Below are 10,269 nucleotides of genomic sequence, written 5' to 3' on the forward strand. Positions count from 1 at the left end.
CATCACATTCATACAAATGTTTTTTTTTGTTGTTGTTTTTTGTAGTATCAGAATGAATGCGGCAGATATATTGTCTTTTTTATTCCATGTTTTGTTTCATGCTTACATTACCCACAATGCAACAAAGTCAGAGATTCAGGTGTAATATGCTATTAGCATCTAATGTAGCCTCGAGCTGCTAGCCTAACTGCACCCCCAGATTTTTATCCTTTCCTTGGACTCTACTTGTAGTCTTCAGCCCCAGTCGAAACTGACTCAAGTGACATCACTTGAGGCAAGTTATCAGACTTTACAGAGCTCCCTCTGGAGCTGCAAACAGCTTCATGCAACTGTTTTTACATATGCAGTAGTAGTCCAGTCAGACAGACTGATGTGTAAAGTCGGTGCAGGACCAAAGCTATGATCCTGATCGCATTCTGCAAGCAATTTACTAAAATTAAGGTTTCAGATTCTGCAGAAAATCATGTTGTTCTTCTAAATTTAACATCTGTGGTTAAACAGAATGCGTGCCACTTCTGTGCCAGCACTCTATTATGGTTATGTTTCATCTGCACCTTCAACACTGTGCATCCTGGAGCATGAAGGTTTAACAGTGCAAAGCTCTCACTCATCACCTTTTATGCTTACGCTGACAGCTCTGCCCTGTCCACTGGCAGACTTACTCACTGGCAGTGTTTTATCATTAAGGCTCCTCTTGTTCTCAAGACATACATCAAACACTTCATCTTCATTTTCCATCTCCTCCTCCCTCCCTCGCTCCTTCTATCTCCCCTCTCCTCGAGCGGACACATTATACCTGCACGTTGTCGTGGAGTGTGCAATTTGGCGAATGATGAGGCGTAATGACACACATTCTTTTGGAGAGAAATACATGCAATCAAAGGTAAAGAATTACCATTACTGTTTAAATATTAAATGAAAACTCTCACTCTTTTCATATCAGGACACGGGAAAAATCCCCGCCTCAAGCTTAATAGACTCATACATATTAAAACACTGTCTCGGGGCTAATTCTGAGGCACATTATTGCTTTTCCTAATAAGGTTGTTTATAGTGATTCAGTGGACACAGGGCTTCACCCCCTGCTGCCTCCTCTCTCTGGAGGCCTGTTGTCAGCCTCTCTGGGCCTCATCTCTCCATCTGTTGCCTCGTGTCTCTCACTATGCGCTGGTTCACAGATACATTTCCTCCGACGTCACCCCATCAACCAACATCCCCTCCAAAAGCCGCCACTCCACGTCCTCACAATCCCTCTCCTACTTGATTTTTGCTTCGGTGATTTTGCTTTGTCAGAAATGAGCTTTCTCCTTGTCCTTTTCACTCTTCTTCACTCACAGTTCCTTCCAGGTATGCATTGTCTTGTCCCTCTAAAGTGAAGGTGTCAGTTGCAGCCCACCCACATCCTCCCATAAGTTTTCTCAGTCCTCGTGTTTGATAGAAGAGATGGGAATTGCTCCCGTCTCTTGCTTCCTCTCATCATTCTGTTCGTCCTCTAGGTGGCTTTCGGCCAGCAGCTGTGTTTTGGCCGAGGCTCTTCTCCGCCTCGCTGCTTTCCTCTCCCTGCCTGTCTTATATCCTGGGCTTTCCCATAATCTATCATTTCTACATCCAAACATTTCTGTGCGGACACTGCAGTTGTCCAATATTCAAAGTTTAGATTATTTTTCAGAGACTTATACCAACTTATTTGCACCGGTTTTGCAATGCGCCAAACAAAGCGAAGTTCTTTGTCTTAACTTTTTATGATCGTCATTACTGAAAATGTAATGTGATGAGGATATTTTCCCAGATGATGCAATTTGACCTCAGAGAGTGTAAAGTCAAATCTAACACCTCTTAAGAAGTTTGCCATGCATTTTCAGTTCCTCATGACAACTTCAAGATGCACAATCCTCTCAAATCATGTCCACTTTCTCTGATTTTAACAACTTTTTGGTAATATCTATCAAGTATCTGAATTTCAAATATGGAAGGTATAAGTGAATAATACAGTGTGTGATGAAGCTTCATTTCACAAATCCTTAATTTTATACAGTGTTTTATCACACACTGTTACATTTGAGTCGCTTATTGTTTTCTTTGTATTGTTAGTTCAACATATTGTCCTCAATATGAAATGCGGCTGGATTCAATCCAAACTGTTTATGCAACTTTGGTAGAAACACAAGCGCGACATTTACTGAGAATAATGATAATGTTATTTATTTGTTGTAAAACATTTGTGTTAAAGCCACTGAGTGGTCAATGGAGTGAAAAGCTTCCAACACTTCAGGCTGTTTTATGTTCGAACACAAAATATCAACAAAGGAGAAGAGGAGGAGGAGGAGGTTATTCAGGGTTGAGTGTGTGTGTGGGTGTGTGGGTGTGTTAGGGAGTTTGGGGCCATTTCCCTTAATTACAGTGGCCTGACAAGGACACAACAGAATATAATGACGCATCATCCCTCATGAAGTGGCTGAGATATCAGCTCTGACAGATGCGTTGAGGACAGATTTGTCCACATGCAGTCAGATTCTCATTAAAGGAATACTCCACTGTTTTCAACCCTCATCTTCATGTTTTTAACAGTCGGGGTAATGGTGTAAAGTCTTTTCAATGTGCCTGTATTGCTGAGGTGATTGATTCAGAGCATGGTCTTTAGTTGTTGCAGTGCTGTCATATTCTATAGCACTGGTAGTGCATTACTTCAGGGAAATGTTCATGTAAATATACTTGTACAAACTGAAAAAGTGGGTGTACATCTCATAATATTCATATTGCCAGTACACTTGCCGGACACCGCATAAATATGGAGGGAGAAACATATAATAATTCCTAAGCCAAATATTTATTGTGATACTTTGGTCTCTTGTATTGAAATGAGCATAGTCAGCAGACAGAGAGCTAATTGTAAATTCAAAGTCAGTGTACTCAGTGTAGTCTCACTCACTACATAAATCAAGCTAGCAGGCAGGAGATTATAAAGTGCAACCTTAAATGGTAAACGGCAGATTCAGAAGTTAAAGCCTTCCCCGTGAGGCTTTGCGTTAGCAGGGGAGATAAACCTATCCAAACTAACTGAGTACATATGTGTACATATGTGTAATGCAAAATGAACCTGACAGCATTAGAGTGTAAAGATTGAATAGCCAGTGGTGCAGGACTCTTTCAGCAGGATACAGATGAAAGCAAACAGGCGCAGTCAGGGCTCAGACATGATGGGAGGTTGTTGGGCAGGTGCAAGATGAGCCACAGGGCCATCGGGGAAAAGAAATGCTTATGGAACAAACACAAGAGGAAGCAGCAAGGCTTCTTAAAGGACACTCTTAAGCAGAGCAGGGTCAGAGGCTGAACTGTGAGCACACAGAGAAACCCAGCTGGCTGGATAGAGCTGGGCTGAATTATTGATCTGGATGAAACCGCCTTTCTGTGTTAGAATTGTGTCTTGAAGCACTTAATTCAACTCATGTGTTCATGAGGTACTGTCATTAAATCAGCTCAAATGTCAAGACCTAAGCATCAGTGCATTGTTTCCCATAGAGAGGTATCAAAACATCCTGGATCCTTCACCCAAAGCCTGCCACACATAGCAGCCAACTTCCTGCTGACATCACTGAAAACTATCCAGTACACCACAGATTCAATGACCCGTGTCATTGCAGCTATAGCGTGTATGGTCAATAAAATCAGATTGGCCCCTCAGCTTATAAAAGTACTATTATCTCAAAGTTCAATTTATGGCATCGGCAGATAATCCTTCCATGGCAGATGAACACAATGTTCACATAAATTTGTGTCCACAAAACAAAATCTGCATTTCAGAGTTCTCAGGAAAACTCATTTCACAAAATGTGTTGACTTTAGCAGCAGTGTATTGCAGCCTGCCAGGCCTGGACTTGCACTACTGTCATAGTGGATATTTAGCGGTGGATGTGTTTCACTGGAGGGCAGTGTTTATATGCATAGCCACCACAGTGACGATGACAACTGTCCATATGGGAGACATTGTGTAAATTGTCACTTTTTCAAACATTAAGGCAATCAGCAGTCTGAGGTACATTCAAGGAGGGAATGCGATTGTGAGCATTTGCATAAGTTTGTGACAACTTCGAGCATTTAAACATAGAAGCTGCCTGCTACATTTTCAAGCACACACCTGGATTAAATGTCACGTTTCCCTGATGTCATTTTGGGACAACTACACTAAAAACCTGTGGTTTTATGGGGGGGTTGTGCGGGACTATTTCTTGGTCTAGAGTCAATGCCTTTGCCGGCTGAGAAATAGTCCTTCACATAAACCCTCATATTTTTTTTCTGAATGTGATAATAAGTGAGCTTTAAAGGTGCCGACAGATATTATTACCATTGTACAGCGACAGACTAGCTGTTTTCTCCTGTTTCCACTCTTTATGCTAAGCTAAGCTAACGAGCTGCTAGTTCTACACATGTTTAACACTGTGCAAGAAAGCAACAAAAATAAGCCAAAAACTAGCTAAAGTTTGTGATAATGTATTCATACATTTTGCCAATAAGGGGAAATGGGAAAAGACAGAAATGTCATGACAGGTGGAATGCAGGCTCGATGACATTTGAGCTCTGACACACACACACACACACACACACACACACACACACACACACACACACACACACACACACACACACACACACACACACACACACACACACACATTTTCTGATCTTGCGAGGATATTGCAATTGACATATTCATTCTCGCCATGACACCACAACCACAATCATCATAATTTCACCCCTAATCATCTTTGGAACCTAAAACCAAGCCTGAGTTCAGATAATGGTTCGACATGTCCTCAGGTGACAGCAGACTCCCGCTGCAGACTCAAATATGTAAACATATCTGTGTCCCAACAGCATAATGAATACCACACACACACACACACAGACTCATGCACAATTCAACAGGAAAACAGTGCGACTGAAAGAAATTTGCTCCCTCTGTAGCACCAGACTTTATCGTATTGAGACACATTAAAAATGGAGGAGCGTTTGTCCAAAAACAACAAACAATATCTAATTCAGCTCATCAGCCTGAAATCATCAAACACCAAAAGCCTTGGATTTATGATTTGGACATTACATGGCTGTCATAACAGCCCTGTTCCGCCACTGCCGCTGAGGCCTCATTCACTGCTGTAATAAGATAAATTGCTCGGTAACAACAGAGTCAGACAGACTTGGAGGCCGCGTGGATAATGAAAAGATACAATGAGATGAACACATTTAGCTGGCTGAGACGAGGACAGTCTAATAGAAAATATGAAGTGTGTGGCGCTGAAACAGATTGGTAGAGCTATAACAACATAACATTTTCTTGTTGTTACATCTGAGGTAAAAGCACATCTGGACCCGCAGTTAAGCAGCATATGAGCCCCTTTTAAAAACCTGTAAAAACCTTTATGAGCAAGAGGGCAGCAGAACGGTGGCAGTACAAATCCCTGTCACATGTCTGAGTGGAAAGATAAAAGCCTACATAGAAAATTAAGAACAAAAGTTACAGCTAATTAAAATTGATTTCTTATTTATGATCTCTTTTCGAGATCTGTGCCAGGCAGTCAAGGACACTGGAACTCTGTTATTGTTCAACAGGAGGTTCATATTCCTCTTACTCTTACAATAAAAGAGCCAGGATCTTATACTTCATGTGCTACTTTTTGTTTGCTTCAGATTTTGTAAACAATGTTGTTTACTCTGAAAAGTTAGATGCACTGAATAACACACACACACGTTTCCCTGGTTTCTCTAATTTCTAAGCATGACATAGCAACAATATAATATGTTGCTGTTGTGTGAGAGGAAAATGTTAAAGTCTGCTCATAATTGATTATAGAACTGAACTTGACTATAGAAAATCAAATTATACAGAATTCTAGATAGAGCTCAATGCATTAAAGTAATTGCAGAAATCTGTTCGGGCACCTGCAGTCTCTTCATGTTAACAGTTTCCATTTTTTGACAGGTGATAAGTGACGATTACTTCTCACCTCTGGCTGCAGTTACAGATTGACAACAGGAGGACCTTCCCTCTGTCTCACATGCAATCACCATGAACTGAAAGCATTTTCTTTGCAAAATGTCAGCGCCCATTACAATCAAGGTCTCCCACGCATGCATGAAAGTAATTGCTCGCCATCATCACCTTTATTGGTGTGACGGAAATCTGCTCCACAGGTACTGTGCTCACAGGTGTTGTGACTGCTGTCTGCAGAAAGTTTGAAGGCCACAAAATGTCACTGTGGGATTTGCCTTTCCCATTTGTCATTTTTGCAAAGTAAGGATTGAGTATTTGATGACGCAAACACGAATCACTTCAGTCATTGTGGTGAGCTAAGCTAACCAGCTACTTGCAGTACCTTCATATTCAGCATACAGAGATAGCGATTTTAATTTTCTCATCTAAATCTCTCACAAAAGAAAGAAAGACAGAAATAAATGTCGCATTCTTCCTCTAAAGAGGCACTATCAGCAAAAAACCAAACAACATTCAGCTGTTGCCCTCAGACCACTATCACAACATGCACCTCAGTGTAAAAGCAATACCGGGCCCCTTTAGCAAACATCACTGTGGAGACTTAACATCTGAAGTCCATTTGCAGCACATCATGGACGCAGAAAATATCCAATATGAACACAAAGCAACATCCACAGCTTTTAAAGTACAATCTGTTCTGGCGCAGCTGAAAACATCCCACCAATACAAGCATTGCTGTTAAAAAAGCAGAGCTGAAATGAGGTTCTGTTAACAACAAATCCAGCACTACCTGCTTTCACTGATTAGTTTACCCTTTCTGATTGAAGGTGTGCTAATCAATGAGTCAGCCACAGTTTTCTGATGATGAAATCCTGCACTGGCCGAGGGTTCATTGTTTGAAGTCTGTCTGTTAGAGAAGATAGATTTTCTTATTCCAATATGTTTCTGAGAGGGGATTTTTTTATTTATTTGATTTTTTATTCTATATATGTTTTTTGCCAGTTCCCTTTGCAAATGCTAAATAGTCTTTGCTCCTTCTTTGGCTGGATGCCAGAAAGCAGCATTAAATCCAATTAGCATCCTGTAAATCCAAGAGAGATAAACTAGATTTAGTTAGGAACAGATTCACTGCCCCTCCTGGTGCCCCTACGTTTCAGCAAAAGTGCCCTCTTGGACACCACTGTGATACATAAATCATGATAAAGCGCCATTCACGGTGGTCCAGTGCGAAAGAAAACATGATTTAGTGCGCTTCCAGTAAGATGCAGTGGCACAGAAGCTGCCCTACATTGGAACTGTTTCTCTATAACTTTGGATTTTTCACCACTGACTGTGACCATTAAGATTTACTGTTATTTTAAAAAAGTTCTAGCTTGCTTGTTGTATTTCTGATCTACCTGTTGGGGTGAAATGCTGAACCTCAGAACACGTTCAGTCGCAAAGACACAAAAGAAAGGGGGGTGCAGCCAGAGGACAGTGGCGGACGCTGGCTGAGGCTAATGGCTAACAGCGAGCAGGTGTGCAGGCGGGAGATGAGTCGGGTGATGGGCCGGGGCGGGAACTTCACTGAGAACAACAGGGCCTTCTTTTTTGACAGCAGACATTTTGACTTGCCACAGTGGCAAAGAACAGGTGTTACTAATAACACCGACGATGGCTCCCAGTAAGTCATGACAGTTTGACACTGAGCGAGCAAGCACGATACCAGGAGCCTGAAACTGCAGCAGCTACATGGAATTCATCCATCATGAATTTAAACATTTACATCTGTGCTTTTCCTACAGGAGACATGATTAAACGAGCCGCTCCCTCAATCACGTTTACTAATTTGCAACATGTTACGCTCACTAGAAACATAATGTTCATGAATGTATGTGTCCATCTGGAACACAGTGGTGGAATGGAACTATTAATACATCAGTACGTCAATACATATTCAAATTATTTGCATTTTACTTGAGTATTTCTATTTCATGCCACTATATATGTGTTTTTGAATTTGAATTTCTCTAATAAAATGAAAGACTAAGTGATTTGCTGAGAATAAGTAGTTAAAGTTAGTGCACTGCATTAACGCAGACGTAATGTTAATCAAAAAAATATCATATTTAGTAGTAAAACACAGACAGGGCCCATTTTACTGCGCAGTGAGTACATTTACTTTCAATACATTAAGTGCATTTTGCTGATAATACTAGATAGATAATAGATATATTTCATTTGTTTTTCGCCCAAATATCTCATCTTGCAATAGCAGTCGGAAATCAAAAGTGTTCGTAGTTGTTGAAGAGCTCTGAAAAACACTCAGTGATTACATTTTTCATCACGACGTAATTGGGAAAACAATTTAAAAGTATATAAATGTAATTTCTAGGCGACAGAGTTGCAGTAAAACATGTCAGCTGGATAATAAGCAGGAGCCGAGGAGATGGAAGCAGACAAATTACATTTGACATTTATAACAGATGAAGAGAAAATAATATAACTGTTAAAAACTCATTTGCTTAATATCTTAGAAATACAGCTATCGCTGTAAGAGATTTTCAATGCCGTGTGATTGCTGTCCATAATATGAGGAACTAAGTCTGCCATATAGCTACTTTTTCAAATTCCCTTCTCCTCTCACTCAGCTCCAAACAAATGCAATGATATACGATATATAATACGATATATATACTTTTACCTGAAGATTTTTTTGACCTGATGTGGAGAGACTTCCTCACTGTTCACTGTCTACACTTCCAGTCCTAACAGCATGATTTTGGCAAGCAGGTTAAAATCATTAGGTCATACCAAAAGATGTATTTTACATTTGTGTTCTTTGTTCACTTTCAAGTCAATCTCGCTCATGTTTACTTCGTGTCACATGCCTGTGCGTCCGCGAAGACACAAATTCTTGGGAAAACACAAGAAACGGCACACAATATTAGAAACTGGGGAGAAACTAAGTGGGTGATCTGATTAGACTGCGGAGTTTCTTGCTGCACAAATTATCATATTAATAAGAAAACCTAATTTTCCTTAGTGCTTTAAAGATTTGAGTTCATGCCTGAGTTCATATTAATACATTCTATGCAATATGTGACAAGGACTGTATGTTGACATAGGATTATCTGCAAATGAATGCACTGATTTACTTAATTAATAACCACATTAACATAACTGCTTATCTTTTATATATATATATTATGAGGATGGTGCTGGGATATTAGGCAGCTCAAGTGCCTCCTGGGGCAGCACAGTGGCTCAGTTGTGATTACTGTCGCCTTGCAGAAAGAGGGTCCTGAGTTTGAACCCAAATAGAGCTCTGCTGACTGCACTCCTTTTCCCCCACAACCCAAATTTAAAATGTTCAGCAGTAGACCAGTGTTGATCAGTTTCACATGCGTGCAATGTGGATTTTCATTTTTCATTTCGAATGTATTTGCTGTTCAGCCAGCTGTTGGTTTCCATTCATTTCAATAGAGTTTGAAATTCAATTGGCACACTCATGAAATAACATTAATTGCCTCATTACAATAATTAGACTTTTACAAAAATCAGCTGTCAGAAATAATGACTGTCACAGCAGTGATGGAAAGATTTGTCACTGTGCTCAAAATACCGCAGAAATACCTCAGCCCTGAACACAGAGTCAGCATGCAGTTTCGAATTAGACTGAAAACCACTTTGGCTTCATCGTTTAATGAAGAGGGAAAGCTTAACTGTCCCACACCTGAAAGCAGCATCTGTAGGAGGAACTGTCAAATGCAGCAATGGTGCTAAATTTGTTCAAAAGACACCTCAAGACAAAGCAAATAAAAATAATAAGTGGAGAAGTATCATGGAAAAAAAGTACCATAAAGGAGTTTAAAAAGGTTGGGAATCACTCCCTGAGCATACCGTAAATGTCAATTAACAAACTCTTGAAACCTGCGTGAGTTCTGCTGTCTATGACCAGCAAGGCCTCACCAGAAATAAGGCTGCATAGGTGTCAGTAGGTTATTACCATCCATATTTACGTTAATCGTGAGACCTTTACTGGCTGTAGTTTAATGATAGAAGGAGGACATCAGGTGACGCAGTATAAAGAGCAAGAAAGTCTGCATCACTCAACACTGACTATTTGAACTAATGTAGCTTACTTAAGCCACGTTAACGCACGTAATCATAATGTTTTTGACCAGAATCATCATGTTTTCCTAAAACTAACCAAGTAGCTTTGGGGCCTAAATGCAATTAAACTGCAACTGTTTCACAAAGTTAACCACATGATGATGAAGGTCATAGCTTGTCACTGG

The sequence above is a fragment of the Chaetodon trifascialis genome, chromosome 16, assembly GCF_039877785.1.
Source record: "Chaetodon trifascialis isolate fChaTrf1 chromosome 16, fChaTrf1.hap1, whole genome shotgun sequence".
Lineage (NCBI taxonomy): Eukaryota > Metazoa > Chordata > Actinopteri > Chaetodontiformes > Chaetodontidae > Chaetodon > Chaetodon trifascialis.